Below are 17,391 nucleotides of genomic sequence, written 5' to 3' on the forward strand. Positions count from 1 at the left end.
CTTACGTTATTTGATATGATTAGCTCGTAGTCATGGATTACTGTGAAGAAGAGGAAGAATGCGAGGCGGCTCGCCATTCCTCAGGCACCAGCGGCGCCCGTGATGGCCACGTCAGCGACCGGGATCTCGAACGCGAGATTGTTGTGTTTGAAACACCTGATGGGTTGTGTTGGGACGGTTTGGAGGGAACCGGGTCCGTGAGGAGTTGGGCCAGGGTCAGATGGGTATGAGGCCCATGCTGTACCGGGCCATACTCCTGCCCATATCGACATCCCATGCACGTACGAGGGCGATCGTGTTTCTCTCTGTCTTGCGCCGTCGCCTCCTGGTTCTAGGGTTCGCAAGCACGGGACGAGAGGTTTCCCGGTCTGTGGAGCTCGTCGGGCAAGGAGGATCCGGCCACTCCTGGACATGGCCGGCCGCGGGGCTGCGCCGCCGCCAGCCAAGAAGACCTCACCCGGTCCAGCGGGACGGGGTGGGGCGGCTCCGCCGCCGGCGGGCGGGGGAGTTGCGCAGGGTAACCCGGGCCGAGGCATTGGCCACTTGGGCGTGCGGCCACCGGGGCAGGTGCCCTTACAATCTACTGCAGGACGGGGCGGGCTGAGGCCTGCAGCGCCGGGTGCGGCTCCCATCGCTCAGCCGGCCGCGGGTCGTGGTGGGCCTCGGCCTCTAGCACCGGCCGTGACTGGTGTGGCTCCTGCTGGCCGCGGTGGTACTGCCCTTGGGGTTGTGCCGACGCCTTTGGGCGGTCAGCCGCGTGCCGCACCTCCGCCCCACTACGTCGTGAGGCCGGCTCAGAACCGGTCGGGTCCGGCACAGACGAGGCAGAATTCTAGCAATAGAGAGCCCAATGATCCGCCCCGAGACCAGTGGGGGGATGATGGGTATGATGCGTATGGTGATGGACAGCATCGTGGTTCCTCTTCCACGGGAGGAGGTCGTGGCTATGCCTGGCAGAGTGATGGGTCTGCTGATAGACCGTTTCTCGGCCCTCTAGGTGGATTTGTCGAGGGAGCCTCAGGCCCGGACCACCGCCAGAGAGGAGGCTATCATGGTCGTCGTGGTGGTCGGGGTGGGGGCCGTGGGAGGTATCGCCGACCGCCTCCACCTCTGGTAGTTGTTGACCATGCGGCGTCAGCAATGGAGACCGACCACGCTTCCACGGATCTTCCTACCCAGGCGATGGAGGTGATGACAGCCTTGGCCGGTGTTGAGGTTCCTGAGACTGGGACTGTGGCCGAGGTTACTGACAGGTCTGATGCAGAGAGGGCATCCAAGTATGCGCGTAAGAAGGAAAGGATGCTTTGCTACCGTTGTGGTGAGAAGGGCCACTTCATTGCTGAGTGTGTGGCCGAGCTGTGTGAGTCATGTGGCAATCCAGCACATGCCTCGGGGGAGTGCCCATTATTGCGTGACCAGGCTCCGTCACTGACAATGTATGGAGTCTATTGTGCTGAGCTAATGTCCTTTGAATCCCCAGCTGCGAGAGAGATTCCGGAGGAGACCCTGAGCTTGACCACTAGGATTGTGTAAGCTACCCAGGGCGAGGTGACTGAGGCTCAGATTGTGCGGAGGCTTCAGGAGCTGGCTCCGGGGGACTTTTGTTGGGAGCTGGTTGTTCTCGAGGACAATGTTTCTAAGGTTGATTTCCCCATTGTGGATGATTTGCAGAGATTGCTGACCTTTGGCTTGTGTAGAGTTCCTGGCACTAAGTGCATTCTGGAGTTTCACGAGTGGAAGAAGGTGGAGCCTAAGGGAAAGCCACTTACGCAGGTCTGGTTGCAGTTTTCAGGGGCTCCATCTAAGCCCTTGCAGGATGTTCGAGTTGTGGCCAGTATGGGTATTATGGTTGGGAAGACGGACAGCGTGGATATGGCTTTTACCCGTGCTCATGGGGTGGCCCGGATTTTAGTGAGTGTTCTGGATATTGAGTTCGTGCCTGATGTGGTCAACTAGACTTATAGGGGAGAGGTGTTCCGGCTCGAGATCGAGTTTGAGGACACTGATCTGTTTGCTGATGCGGTTAATGGGAATGGTGTTGATATGCACGAGGGTGACGGCAGTGCGGGAGCCAAGGGGGCACCGACTGATGAGTCGACATGAGAGGGGTCTAACGGCTCTCGCCCAGATGCTCAGTTGCCCGGGGATAGGACCGGGGTTGAGCCGGCAGCCTCACCATCGGTGCCTATGACTTCATTCGTTTTGGGTCCTTTGAGCCAGCCTCAGCGCCTCCCAGAATTTGGAGTGACCGGGTAGATTCTGATGATATGTTTGAGCGCATGCTCCCTTTGTTGGAGTTTGAGGGGGCTGGCGGATCATTGGCTGGACGCTTGGTGAGGGCCTCGTCGGCGAGGACTTTGGTTGGAGTTGGGGAGGGGGAGCCGGAGGTTGCCTCTATTTCCCTTGCTTCTCCTGTGGTTGAGGCTCCGGTGATGACGACTGTGTGTGAGGTGGGGCTTGGGGGAGGGGGTTCGGGGCAGGTGGCCTCGCCTTCTCCCCTCCCTATCCCGACGCCGGTGACGTCGGTCCTGAGGGGGTCGGCCAGCACTGGGAGAGGGAGCCCGAGGCAGGCGGCCTCGGCTCTTTCTCCTCCGGTCATGGCGACAGCGCCTGCGCCTCCAGTGGCGCTGGGGGGAGGGGGTCTGGGGCAGGTGGCCCTGGCTCCTCCTTCCTCTTCGGCGGTCAGGAGGACCGCATCTCCTACAACGACGGCGCTCCACTCTGCGCTGGCGGGTGGGGCGGGAGGAGGGCTCGGGCAGGCGGCCCCCGCCATCCTCTCTCCTGACGTGCCCGTGGCCTTGGGCCTTGCTGTGGGGCACTTGTCTGAGGGGCATGGGAGCCCGCAGCCGCCTCCTCCGGTAACGTTGGTTGATCCTTTGAGGGATTCAGCGCGAGGCTTTACTAGGGAGGAGGTCGTTGCTTTTGGCGGGATACCTGACCCGGTCTCGACAGAGAGACGGATCAGTGCTCGCATTCAGGAGCTTCCGGAGGTTGATGACATGCACCAGCGGTGCGTGATACGTCTCCAACGTATCTATAATTTTTGATTGCTCCATGCTATATTATCTACTATTTCGAATGTTTATGGGCTTTATTATACACTTTTATATCATTTTTGGGACTAACCTATTAACCCAGAGCCCAGTGCTAGTTTCTGTTTTTGCCCTGTTTTAGGGTTTCGAAGAAAAGGAAAATCAAACGGAGTCCAATTGACCTAAAACTTCACTGAACTCATTTTTGGAAGGAAATAAGCCCAGAAGACTTGGAGTGCACGTCGGGGGATCTACGAGGAGGCCACGAGGCAGGGGGCACGCCCACCCCCCTGGGCACGCCCTCCACCCTCGTGAGCCCCTCGTGCCCCCCCTGACGTACTTCTTTCGCCTATATATCTCCATATACCCTAAAAACATCAGAGGGCACAATAGATCGGGAGTTCCACCGCCAGAAGCCTCTGTAGCCACCGAAAGCCAATCTAGACCCATTCCGGCACCCTGCCGGAGGGGGCAATCCCTCTCCGGTGGCCATCTCCATCATCCCGGTGCTCTCCATGACGAGGAGGGAGTAGTTCTCCCTCGGGGCTGAGGGTATGTACCAGTAGCTATGTCTTTGATCTCTCTCTCTCGTGTTCTTGATTTGGCACGATCTTGATGTACCGCGAGCTTTGCTATTATAGTTGGATCTTATGTTTCTCCTCCCCCTCTTCTCTCTTGTAATGAATTGAGTTTACCCTTTGAAGTACTCTTATCGGATTGAGTCTTTAAAGATTTGAGAACACTTAATGTATGTCTTGCCATGCGTATCTATGGTGACAATGGGATATCACGTGATTCACTTGATGTATGTTTTGGTGATCAACTTGCGGGTTCCGCCCATGAACCTATGCATAGGGGTTGGCACACGTTTTCGTCGTGATTCTCCGGTAGAACTTTGGGGCACTCTTTGAGGTCCTTTGTGTTGGTTGAATAGATGAATCTGAGATTGTGTGATGCATATCGTATAATCATACCCACGGATACTTGAGGTGACATTGGAGTATCTAGGTGACATTAGGGTTTTGGTTGATTTGTATCTTAAGGTGTTATTCTAGTACGAACTCTAGGGCTGTTTGGGACACTTATAGGAATAGCCCAACGGATTGATTGGAAAGAATAACTTTGAGGTGGTTTCATACCCTACCATAATCTCTTCGTTTGTTCTCTGCTATTAGTGACTTTGGAGTGACTCTTTGTTGCATGTTGAGGGATAGTTATGTGATCCAATTATGTTATTATTGTTGAGAGGACTTGCACTAGTGAAAGTATGAACCCTAGGCCTTGTTTCCTAGCATTGCAATACCGTTTACGCTCACTTTTCTCACTTGCTACCTTGCTGTTTTTATAATTTCAGATTACAAATACCTTTATCTACTATCCATATACCACTTGTATCACCATCTATTCGCCGAACTAGTGCACCTATACAATTTACCATTGTATTGGGTGTTTTGGGGACACAAGAGACTCTTTGTTATTTGGTTGCAGGGTTGCTTGAGAGAGACCATCTTCATCCTACGCCTCCCACGGATTGATAAACCTTAGGTCATCCACTTGAGGGAAATTTTCTACTGTCCTACAAACCTCTGCACTTGGAGGCCCAACAACGTCTACAAGAAGAAGGTTGTGTAGTAGACATCAAGCTCTTTTCTGGCGCCGTTGCCGGGGAGGTGAGTGCTTGAAGGTATATCTTTAGATCTTGCAATCCAGTCTTTTAGTTTCTTGTTTTATTACTAGTTTAGTTTATAAAAGAAAACTATAAAAAAATGGAATTGAGTTTGTCTCATACGCTTCACCTTTTTAATATCTTTCGTGAGTATGATGGAAAGGATAATTGTGCTCAAGTGCTAGAAGAAGAAATCTATAAAATGTTTGGCACTAAATATTTGAATGGTGATCATGATTGCAATGTTGTTAGTATGAATTCCTTGAATATCCATGATGCTAATGATATGCAAAGCCACAAGCTTGGGGAAGCTATGTTTGATAAAGATGATATTTTTTGTCCCCCAAGTTTTGACAAGCAAATTTATTATGATGAAAGCATGCCTCCTATTTATGATGATTATATTGATGAAAGTGGATTTGGAGAGGTCATGACTTTATTTTGTGTTGAATCCACTATTCTGGAAGAGGTTCCAATTGATTATGAGAATAAAGTTGCTATCTATGATGATTATTGTGATGACTTGTATGCTATAAAGAATAATGATATCCATGAAACTTGTCATCATGATTTTAGTTTTCAATTGGGTTATGCCTCACATGATAATTATTTTGTTGAGCTTGCTCCCACTACTATTCATGAGAAGAAATTTGCTTATGTGGAGAGTAATAAAATTTCTATGCTTGTAGACCATGAAAAGAATGCTTTATGTGATAGTTATAGTTGTTGAATTCATTCATGATGCTACTGAAAATTATTATGAGGGAGGAATATATGCTTGTAGGAATTGCAATAATATCAAGTTTCCTCTCTATGTGCTTAAAATTTTGAAGTTATGCTTGTTTTACCTCCCTATGCTAGTTGATTATTGTTCCCACAAGTTGTTTGCTCACAAAATTCCTATGAATAGGAAGTATGTTAGACTTAAATGTGCTAGTCATATTCTTTATGATGCTCTCTTTATGTTACAATTCTTATCTTTTATGTGAGCATTGTCGAAATCATCATGCCTAGCTAGGGGCGTTAAACGATAGAGCTTCTTGGGAGGCAACCAAATTTTGTTTTAGTTCCTTGCTTTTTGTTCCCGTTTAGTAATAAATAATTCATCTAGCCTCTGTTTATAAGTGGTTTTATGTCTTTAATTAGTGTTTGTGCCAAGTAGAACCTTTGGGAAGACTTGGGAAAAGTCTTGTTGATCATGCTGTAAAAAACAGAAACTTTAGCACTCACGAGAACTACTTCCATTTTTATTTGGAGAGTGCTATTTAGTTAATTCTTTTTTAAGATGATTAATATATAAATTCCTCAGGTCCAGCAATTTATTTGAGAATTTTATGAGTTCCAGAAGTATACGTTTGATCCAGATTACTACAGACTGTTCTGTTTTTGACAGATTCTGTTTTTCGTGTGTTGTTTGCTTATTTTGATGAATCTATGGCTAGTAAAATAGTTTATAAACCATAGAGAATTTGAAATACAGTAGGTTTAACACCAATATAAATAAATAATGAGTTCATTACAGTACCTTGAAGTGGTCTTTTATTTTCTTATACTAACGGAGCTCACGAGTTTTCTACTTTAAGTTTTGTGTTGTGAAGTTTTCAAGTTTTGGGTAACGATTCGATGGACTATGGAATAAGGAGTGGAAAGAGCCTAAGATTTGGGATGACCAAGGAACCCCAAGGTAATATTCAAGGATAGCCAAGAGCCTAAGCTTGGGGATGCCCCGGAAGGCATCCCCTCTTTCGTCTTCGTTCATCGGTAACTTTACTTGGAGCTATATTTTTATTCACCACATGATATGTGTTTTGCTTGGAGCGTCAATTTATTTTGTTAGGATTTGCTTGCTGGTATTTAGAAAAATGTTTTTCATCTTTTATTTCAATAAAAATGGCATTGATAGCCTTTACTATGCCTATTTTAGAAGTCCACGTGTTGCTGTTTGAAAACAGAAAGTTTACCGATGTTGCAATAATTCCCTAGAAAAGTCAGAATGTGATAAAATGTTGAAATTTTTTACATATTAAGCTCTGATAAATTTACTACAGTGGGAAGTTTCTTTCATAATTTTTGGATCTAGGGATGTATGGATGTTGCAACATTCTTTACAGACTATGCTGTTTAGGCAGATTGCTGTTATGTTTGCATTGTTTGCATATGTTTGCTTCTTTAATGATTCTATTTGAGGATAGGATTATTAAATATGCAGAGGCATTTAGTATGAAATGTTGAATAATAATTTTAGTGATTTTCTACAGTAGAGTATGATAAGGTTTTTGCAATGGTTTATACTAACTTATCTCACGAGTCCTTGTTGAGTTTTGTGTGGATGAAGCTTTTGATATTTAGGGAGACCGTGATATGAGAGGAATTAAGGAGACACAAAATCTCAAGCTTGGGGATTCCCAAGGAATCCCAAAGATAATATTTCATGAAGTCTCGAGCATCTAAGCTTGGGGACGCCCCAGTTGGCATCCCATCTTTCTTCTTCAACAACTATCGGTTAGTATCGGTTGATCCTACATTTTTGCTTATTCACATGATGTTTTCCATTCTTAGAATGTCTTTTTATTTTGATTTGCTTGCTGTTTGAATAGAATACCAAGATCTGGAATTATTAAATGTTAGAGAGTCTTCACATAGTTGCATAATTATTCGACTTCTCATTGATCCTCACTTATATCTTTCGGAGTAGTTTGTCGTTTACTCTAGTGCTTCATTTATATCTTTTAGAGCATGGTGGTAGTTTTATTTTGAAGAAATAGATGAACTCTCGTGCTTCACTTAGATTATTTTGAGAGTCTTAAATAGCATGGTAATTTGCTTAAAATCCTAATATGCTTGGTATTCAAAGAATAGTTAAAAAATTTCTTATGAGTGTTTTGAATAATAAGAGAAGTTTGATGCTTGATGATTGTTTTGAGATATGGAGGTAATAATATCAAAGTCGTGCTAGTTGAGTAGTTGTGAATTTGAGAAATACTTGTGTTGAAGTTTTCAAGTCCTGTAGCATGCACGTATGGTAAACGTTATGTAACAAATTTGAAACATGAGGTGTTATTTGATTGTCCTCCTTATGAGTGGCGGTCGGGGAGGAGCGATGGTCTTTTCCTACAAATCTATCCCCCTAGGAGCATGCGCGTAATGCTTTGGTTTTTGATGGCTTGTAGATTTTTTCAATAAGTATATGAGTTTTTTTATGACTAATGTTGAGGCCATGGATTATACGCACTCTCACCCTTCCATCATTGCTAGCCTCTACGGTACCGTACATTGCCCTTTCTCACATCGAGAGTTGGTGCAAACTTCGCCGGTGCATCCAAACCCCGTGATATGATACGCTCTTTCACACATAAACCTCCTTATATCTTCCTCAAAACAGCCACCATACCTACCTATTATGGCATTTCCATAGCCATTTCGAGATATATTGCCATGCAACTTTCCACCGTTCCATTATTATGACACGCTCCACCATTGTCATATTGCTTGCATGATCATGTAGTTGACATTGTATTTGTGGCAAAGCCACCATTCATAAAACTTTCATACTTGTCACTCATGAGTCATTGCACATCCCGGTACACCGCCGGAGGCATTCATATAGAGTCATATTTTGTTCTAAGTATCGAGTTGTAATTCTTGAGTTGTAAGAAAAATAAAAGTGTGATGATCATCATTATTAGAGCATTGTCCCAGTGAGGAAAGGATGATGGAGACTATGATTCCCCAACAAGTCGGGATGAGACTCTGGACGAAAAATAAATAAAAGAGGCCAAAGAAGCCCAAAAAAAAGAGAAAGGCCAAAGAAAAAAAGGCCCAAAAAGAGAAAATAAATAAAAAGGGGCAATGCTGCTATCCTTTTTTCCACACTTGTGCTTCAAAGTAGCACCATGTTCTTCATATAGAGAGTCTCTTGAGTTATCATTTTCATATACTAATGGGAATTTTCATTATAGAACTTGGCTTGTATATTCCAACAATGGGCCTCCTCAAGTGCCCTAGGTCTTCGTGAGCAAGCAAGTTGGATGCACACCCACTTAGTTTCTTTTGTTGAGCTTTCATACATTTATAGCTCTAATGCATCTGTTGCATGGCAATCCCTACTTCTTGCATTAACATCAATCGGTGGGCATCTCCATAGCCCATTGATTAGCCTCGTTGATGTGAGACCATCTCCTTTTTGTCTTCTCCACATAACCCCCTCATTATTCTATTCCACCCATAGTGCTATACCCATGGCTCGCGCTCATATATTGTGTGAAAGTTTATAGGTTTGAGATTACTAAAGTATGAAACAATTGCTTGGCTTGTCATCGGGGTTGTGCATGATGAGAGCATTCTTGTGTGACGAAAATGAAACATGACTAAACTATATGATTTTGAAGGGATGAACTTTCTTTGGCCATGTTATTTCGAGAAGACATAATTGCTTAGTTAGTATGCTTGAAGTATTATCATTTTTATGTCAATATGAACTTTTGTATTGAATCTTTCAGATCTGAATATTCATACCACAATTAAGAAGAATTACATTGAAATTATGCCAAGTAGCACTTCGCATCAAAAATTCTGTTTTTATCATTTACCAACTCGAGGACGAGCAGGAATTAAGCTTGGGGATGCTGATACGTCTCCAATGTATCTATATTTTTTGATTGCTCCATGCTATATTATCTACTATTTTGAATGTTTATGGGCTTTATTATACACTTTTATATCATTTTTGGGACTAACCTATTAACCCAGAGCCCAGTGCCAGTTTCTGTTTTTGCCCGGTTTTAGGGTTTCGAAGAAAAGGAAAATCAAACGGAGTCCAATTGACCTGAAACTTCACGGAACTCATTTTTGGAAGGAAAGATGTCGGGGGTTTGGTGCGACATATGCCAACGGATGGCTTATCATGGTGGGGGCGAGTAGAACGTCGCCGGTGCCTGGAAACGGGATGAGGCATAGACATGCACGCTGGCGAATCTTACCCAGGTTCGGGGCTCTCCGGGGAGATAATACCCCTACTGCTGCTCTGCGGGGTCTCCGCGTGATCACTATGGCCAAGTGTTTACACGGGTGCTCCTTGAGCTGTTTATGGTGGTAGAAGAGGGCAAGGCTAGCTCTCTCCTTCTATCTGGTATGGTCTAGAACTACTGGGATCCAACCCCTTGCATGGGTGCCCTCGGGGTTTATATAGGCTTACCCCCCAGGGGTACAATGGTAATTTGACTGGGCATGGGCCCAGCCGTCAGTGCCTCCGACCTCCGACTTCTCCGCCGACTGCTGGGGCCCGCCGACTGGTGGGCCCCGCCGACTGCTCTAGTACGGAGCCGACAGGCCGCGTCCGCCGCGGGCGGGTCTTGCCGGCCGCTGATTACTATAGCCGTGCTTCTGATGACGCAGGCTTGGTCATGGGGTCGTGGCAACAGCCCCGCCACCTGGCGGGTGATCACTGTGGCCACTCCCCATCTCATCTTGATTAATGGCGTGTGGGCCCCGGGGGAGGGCTCGGCCGACTCCCCCGGGCCGACTTCCAACTGGTCCGACTGGCGGTTCTCCCGCCGTCTCCCGAGGTCTCGCTGACTGGTGGGCCCCGGTGCCTCCAGGCCGTACAGACAAGCCGTCGTGGGCGCAGGACTTGGTACTGTGGTGCTGATGTCAGGGCCGGTTGGGCAACAGTGCCACGCCGCACGGAGATCTTCCCGGGTACGGCGTGCTGTGGCCATGCCTGCCCTTGGTAAGGGGCGGGGAGTGGGCTTCACTGTAGCCACGCCTTTGCCCCATCCCCTTTGATGAGGTCATGGGTTTGCTGGAGTCGCCGGCCGACTCCCCAAAGCCGGCTTCTCTGGAAGTCATCCCTGGAACTCGGCCGTGAGCGGGCAGTCGGCTCTTCGCCCTGGGGTCTTGAGGGGCGCAGCCTGCCCCGATGTCTTGAAAGGTCATAGGACTCGGGTTGGCCTACCCGTGGCCCATTACTCCGACAGTAGTCCCCGAAGCTGGTGAGGCGCCACGGACGATCGGCCGAGAAGCCTCAGCAGTTTCTCTTTCCGGGTGCTCAACACATGGTCTTGATTGACTTCTGTCGGGCCGTCTGGAAGGAGTCGGACTTGCTCAACTCGGACTTCACTCAATTTCGACTTGCTCGGTATTTCGAACGTCGCGGCGGGATTTTAAGTGGCGTGCTAGCTAAGCCTCTAGGTCGCCGCCCGTTCTTGTCCTGCACGCGAGGGCACGTGTCTAGGCCGTCCTGCCAGCCCACGTGTGCGACAGGACAGGCCCATAGGCGGGGCCCGCCACTACCGTGCCTCGGTGCCCGAGCGGATCCGCTGCGGCCCCGGTGGACGGTTGGGATTCCCGTGGAGTTACTGCGCGCAGTAACTTTACGTGGATCATGGGGGTCATGGGGTTGTGGGCGCAGTAAATTCCCAGGTCCGCCCCCTCGGCTTCGCAGCCCATAGGGCTATAAGTAGGGGGAAGAGGGGGGCACGCGCGCCCCTCCTTCCCACTACTCCTTGTTCTCTTTCTCCTTGCCGCTCCTCGCACTCCTCCTTCCTCTTCTCCTCTTCGCTCCGCCGCACGCCCAAGCTCCGGCGAACGCTGCAGCGACAGCTCGCGATGAGTTCTTCCTCCGCTGTCGCGCCTCCCCTAGTGCGTTCCGGCACCTGGGACGGTTCTAAGGTTCATGAAGACCACATTGAGTTCCTCCGCCGGACCCGTCGTCTTCCCGGCGAGGATCGCGTGCAGGTGCGTCTTGCGCCGGAGGGGGAGATTTCCCCCGCCCCGCAGGAGGGTGAGCGGGTCATCTTCCGCTCGCACTGCCTACGCGGGCTTGGGCTGCCGGCGAGCAGCTTTTTCCGGTCTTTCTTGGAGTTCTACGGCCTCCAGTCGCACCACCTCACCCCCAACACAGTGGTGCTGCTGTCCGCCTTCACGGCCTTGTGCGAAGGCTTCCTCGGAGTCCTCCCCACCCTCGAGCTCTAGGGGTGAGTTCTTCTTCTCCAAGCTCGGCACCCAGGCCGCGGGCGTGCCGGCTCAGTGCGGCGCCTTCATCGCCGTGCGAAGGTCAGGAGCCGACAACCCCTTCCCCTCCATCTCGCTGATAAAGTCAGTGAAGATGTGGCAGAGATCCTACTTCTACGTCAGGAACGTCGCCACGAGGGGCGACTGGGTCAACCTACCGGCTTTCGAAGCCGGCCCGCCGGCTGGGAGACTGCCCAACTGGTCGTACCGGGCCAGGTCGCTGACGCCTGCGGGAGCCGGCGCCATCACACGACTCCGAGTGCTGACGCAGTCGGAGGGTCTGACTGGTCCGGACCTGCTGGCCGCCTTTGTCTCGCGCCGAGTTCTCCCACTCCAAGGCCGCCCTCACATGATAAGCCAGATGAGCGGGCGCCGCGACCTGAGTCGGATGTGCACCAAGGACATGCCTCACAAAGAGGTGGCCCTCATGGTGAACTACCTCTCGGACAGCAGGCTCCCGGAGGACTGGCGATTCGGCAAGGAGCCGTACTCCCGCGCCAACCCCCCGCCCGTGGTGAGTCGCCTATCTTTTCTTTCTTTAGATTGTCTTCTTCTTGCCGAGTTTTGTTTTGACCAGTCGGCTTTGGTTAGAATACCCTTCTTCACCCACCAGCCGGCACCACGGGGCCGGCCCGTGAGTTCGTCGCCGACCGGGCGGAGAGCGATGTCGACGACCCCGATCTGGGGGCGGCGGCTCTGGAAGACGACGCCGAGGGAGGAGGAGGGACAGCAGGCGACTTCAGGCCTTCGGCTACCTTCGCAGACTGGCCTGAAGACATTGCCGAGGGAGAAGTCGCCCCTCGCCATCGGCCAGGAGCCAGCCAGCCTGGCGCGGGCTCTTCTGCCGCGCCGGGCGCTCCAGGCGGCGGGAAGAAGCGCAGGGCCATTCCGACCTTGTTCGGCAGTCGGCCGAAGAAGCCCAAGGGCTCGGCTGCGGCGACCCGGCGGGACGAGGCAACCGCGAAGGCCATCCGCTTCCGTAAGGAAGTGAAGAAGCTGTCGTTGGTCTCCGCGTAAGTATTTTGTCTTTAAAGTTTTATTCTTTCTTCGTGATTTGTCTGAGTCTCTGCTTTCCCCTCTTTCTTCAGGGCTCCCCTCTCTCTTGAGCGGGTCGCCGCCGCCTCCGTCATGGGGTCAGCGGAGACGTCCGCCACCACTCGGCGGATTGACCCTGCTGCTGACCTCCGGGAGGCAACGGAGCGGAATGCGCAGGAGAGGCGCAACGAAGAAGAGGCCCTCCGCCTGGAGAAGGCGGAGGCCGACAGGGCGGAGGCCTCCGCTAAGAAAAAACTAGCGGAGGCCGAAACCTCCGCTGCGGCGAAGCAGCAGGCTAAGGAAGCCGCACGCCGCCAGTCGGCCTTGCTTGTCACCCTGCTGAACTCTGCGCCGCCGCCTCCGGAGTTCACGGGGCCAACTGGAGAAGCCGGCGGGGAGAACCTCGTCGAGGTGAGGGAAGGCGGCGACCCCTCTACTCCGGACGCGCACGTTCCGCCGCCACCTCCACCGCCGTCTGAAGGCGCGCAAGGCGAGCAGCCAGCGGACCCTCCGGTGCCGCCGACCGAAGACGAGGCCGTGGCAAGGCTACTCCTCCAAGTCGGCTCGCCAACGCGCCATCGTCTGGAGAAGGCGACTTCGGCACCCCGCCCCCTAGAAGCCGGCACCGCCAGCTCGACGGCCCCAGACGCCGAAGCGACAAGCGCCGCACCTGTTGGGTGGGTGCGAGGAGGTGGCACAGGGCTGCTGAACCGGGCGCTCCTGGACGTCCAGGCGAAGCTCCGTGCTGAGGGCGATGCTCTCCAGAGTTGCACCAAGGCGTTCCTAGCATCGCGGGCAGCCGTCCGGGTATGTTTTTTTCCTTTGGTCTTTGTTTTCTTGCTCCTCTCTGTGGGGGTGCGCCAGCGCACCCACTGGGTGTAGTCCCCGAGTTTTGGGCTGGCGGCTGAGCAGGCGGCCCGAAACTCCAATTGATGAACTTCTGGGCACTAACTTTGTCTGAAATGCTTGTCGCAAGATTACCACAACCTCCGCGTCACTGCCTTCAACCGTAACGTTGAAGAGCTGGGCAAGCGGACCGCCAACTTGGCGGAGAGCCGGAGTAAGTCCTTTTTCCTTCTCTGCAGGGGCGCGCTGGCGCACCCGCGGGCTGTAGTCCCCGAGATTCGGGCCGACTGCTGAGCAGTCGGGCCGGATCTCCCCGGCGACCTACTTTATTGATGACTGTTATCTTTCTTCCTTTTCTTCAGGAGCCAACACTGCTCTTCAACAGCAGCTGAGCGAAGCCAATTTCGCCCTGCACGCCAAAGGGGAGGAGTGCAGCAAGCTCGCCACAGAGCGCGATCTGCTGGCCACTCAGTTGGCAAAGCAGAAGGAGCTGCTTGTGAAGTCGCAGAGGGAGGCGGAGGAGACGGAAACCACCCTCTTGGCCGAGTTCGCGAGCGAGCGCTCCTCCTGGTCTGACAAGGAGGCGCTGCTGTCCTCCGGCTTCCACGAGATTGAAGACATCGTTGATGGTGAGTCTCTTTATTTTCTTTCTTCGAGTTGCCGACTTAGATCGTGCCGACTCCTGGTTTTTGACTTGCTTCTTCGTTTCTTTGTGTCTGTGCAGACTTCTTCCCTGGGCAGTCGCAGGCCGCCATCCAAGCCATCGAGGCTGACCGTGAAGGTCGAAGGGCGAAGGGTGCAGAGATCGCCGCCGATGCCCCCAAAACTCTTGACGAGCACATCCTGAGCATCGAGGCTCGCCTCTGGCCGGCTCACCGGATGCTGCGCCGGCTCCAGCGCATTGGTGCCCGGGCGATTGCCGCCCTTTGGCCGGATATGCAGGCTCCGCGCACCCCCAGCCTGACGGCCAACTGGCTGGAGGTCGCGGCTGGTCGTCTTGAGGCCTGGAAGGGCTCTTCGGCCCGGGCTGGAGCGCGCCGGGCCTTGGAGTTCGTCAAGGCCTGGTACCTGGGGCTGGATCTAGACCGGTTGGCCACGCTTCGGTCGAAGGCCCAGCCGGAGCTGGCGGCTGCGGAAGACGCCCTCGTCAAACGTGCTGCGGCGATCGCCGAGTACACCGACACCAGCATCTTCGTCCCGGAGCGGTCTGAAGACGGCGAGGAGGTACCGCCGGAGTGGTTTGGGATGAACCCAAACTACGGCAAAGACTCGGCGGAGGTGATTGGCTCCAGCGTCGAGGAGGAGGACGAGGCGGAGGATGGGGGCGAGGCGGAGGCACCAGAAGACGGAGCAGACGGCCAGCCTTAGCCCGACCACGCCTCCAGCAATGAGCCGTGTGCAACCGAGTCGACTGCCGCCGGAGGTGATCAAGCCGAGACCAGCCAGCCGGCTGCCCCGACGCCTGACGCTGGCGCCTCCTCCGACCCTCTGAATCCGTCTGCTGCCTCCTAAGCTGCCGTTGTATCTTTTATTTTATCTGCTTCAGTAGTCTTTGAAGAACTTGTTAATTCGCACAATTCCACCTGCGGGGTGTATTTTGAACCTCTACTCAACAATTCGGCCAAGGGCCTATGTTATGTAAATATACATATCTATCTTTTCTTGCTCATTGTTCTTTTGGCTTTTTCCTTTGCCGCTTTCTCTTAGTTGCCTACCTTGCCAATTGGACAGCCGCTCTACGGACTGTTGCTGGATCAAGTGCTAGGCTACTTTGGGAAAGCAAGTACTTAGCCGTTTTCAAGATTGTTTGAGCAAGTTGGATAGAAGTGTCGACTATCCGAGAGTCGGTTTGCGAGAAAGGCTGGAAGCCGTCTTGAGCTATGTTTTACGCTTTGAGTCCTTAGCCATTTTTCATGCGAACACCCATTCTACCTTACCTCTGCCCACCGTACAGTCGCTCTGCAAGCTGCGGCTTCTGACAGAAGACGGTTTAGGTGTTACACACTACTTGTCCGGCTGCAGGAAGCATTTCATAGTGCAAGGCGGCAAGTCCCCGGGCCGACTTGTCGAGCCCGGTGCCAAGCGGCATGACAAAGAGTAACATACTTGTGTTGGAAATATGCCCTAGAGGCAATAATAAAAGCATTATTATTATATTTCCTTGTTCATGATAATTGTCTTTATTCATGCTATAATTGTGTTATCTGGAAATCGTAATACATGTGTGAATAATAGACACCAACATGTCCCTAGTAAGCCTCTAGTTGACTAGCTCGTTGATCAACAGATAGTCATGATTTCCTGACTATGGACATTGGATGTCATTGATAACGAGATCACATCATTAGGAGAATGATGTGATGGACAAGACCCAATCCTAAACATAGCACAAGATCGTATAGTTCGTTTGCTAGAGTTTTCCAATGTCAAAGTATCTTTTCCTTAGACCATGAGATCGTGTAACTCCCGGATACCGTAGGAGTGCTTTGGGTGTGCCAAACGTCACAACGTAACTGGGTGACTATAAAGGTATACTACGGGTATCTCTGAAAGTGTCTGTTGGGTTGACATGGATCAAGACTGGGATTTGTCACTCCGTATGACGGAGAGGTATCACTGGGCCCACTCGGTAATGCATCATCATAATGAGCTCAAAGTGACCAAGTGTCCGGTCACGGGATCATGCATTACGGTACGAGTAAAGTGACTTGCCGGTAACGAGATTGAACGAGGTATTGGGATACCGACGATCGAATCTCGGGCAAGTAACATATCGATTGACAAAGGGAATTGTATACGGGGTTGCTTGAATCCTCGACATCATGGTTCATCCGATGAGATCATCGAGGAGCATGTGGGAGCCAACATGGGTATCCAGATCCCGCTGTTGGTTATTGACCGGAGAGCGATCTCGGTCATGTCTACATGTCTCCCGAACCCGTAGGGTCTACACACTTAAGGTTCGGTGACGCTAGGGTTGTAGGGATATGTATATGCAGTAACCCAAATGTTGTTCGGAGTCTCGGATGAGATCCCGGACGTCACGAGGAGTTCCGGAATGGTCCGGAGGTAAAGATTTATATATGGGAAGTCCTGTTTCGGCCATCGGGATAAGTTTCGGGGTCATCGGTATTGTACTGGGACCACCGGAAGGGTCCCGGGGGTCCACCGGGTGGGGCCACCTGTCCCGGGGGGGCACATGGGCTGTAGGGGGTGCGCCTTGGCCTACATGGGCCAAGGGCACCAGCCCCAAGAGGCCCATGCGCCTAGGGTTACAAGGGGAAAGAGTCCTAGGAGGGGAAGGCACCTCCTAGGTGCCTTGGGGGGGAGGGAAACCCCCCTTGGCCGCCGCCCCACCCTAGGAGATTGGATCTCCTAGGGCCGGCGCCCCCCCCCCCCCTTGGCCCTCCTATATATAGTGGGGGAAGGAGGGCTTTTCATACACGCCTTTGGTTGCCTCCTTCTCCCTCTCCAACACCTCCTCCTCCTCCATAGTGCTTGGCGAAGCCCTGACGGAGTACTGCAGCTTCACCATCACCACGCCGTCGTGCTGCTGCTGGAGCCATCTTCCTCAACCTCTCCTTCCCTCTTGCTGGATCAAGAAGAAGGAGACGTTACGTTGACCGTACGTGTGTTGAACGCGGAGGTGCCGTACGTTCGGTGCTAGGATCTCCGGTGATTTGGATCACGTCGTGTTCGACTACCTCATCCCCGTTTTTTGAACGCTTCCGCTCGCGATCTACAAGGTACGTAGATGCATCTAATCACTCGTTGCTAGATGAACTCCTAGATGGATCTTGG

The 17,391-nt window shown here is 51.6% G+C and overlaps 1 pseudogene; it reads left to right on the plus strand.

Annotated features, from left to right (window-relative positions):
- The first annotated feature begins 411 nt into the window (after window positions 1–411).
- On the plus strand, window positions 412–13,982 carry LOC147964463 (uncharacterized; annotated as a pseudogene).
- Window positions 13,983–17,391: the final 3,409 nt, after the last annotated feature.

Source organism: Triticum urartu, chromosome 6A (genome assembly GCF_056163025.1).
Source record: "Triticum urartu cultivar PI428250 chromosome 6A, HENAU_Tu73, whole genome shotgun sequence".
In the NCBI taxonomy this organism is placed as follows: Eukaryota; Viridiplantae; Streptophyta; class Magnoliopsida; order Poales; family Poaceae; genus Triticum; species Triticum urartu.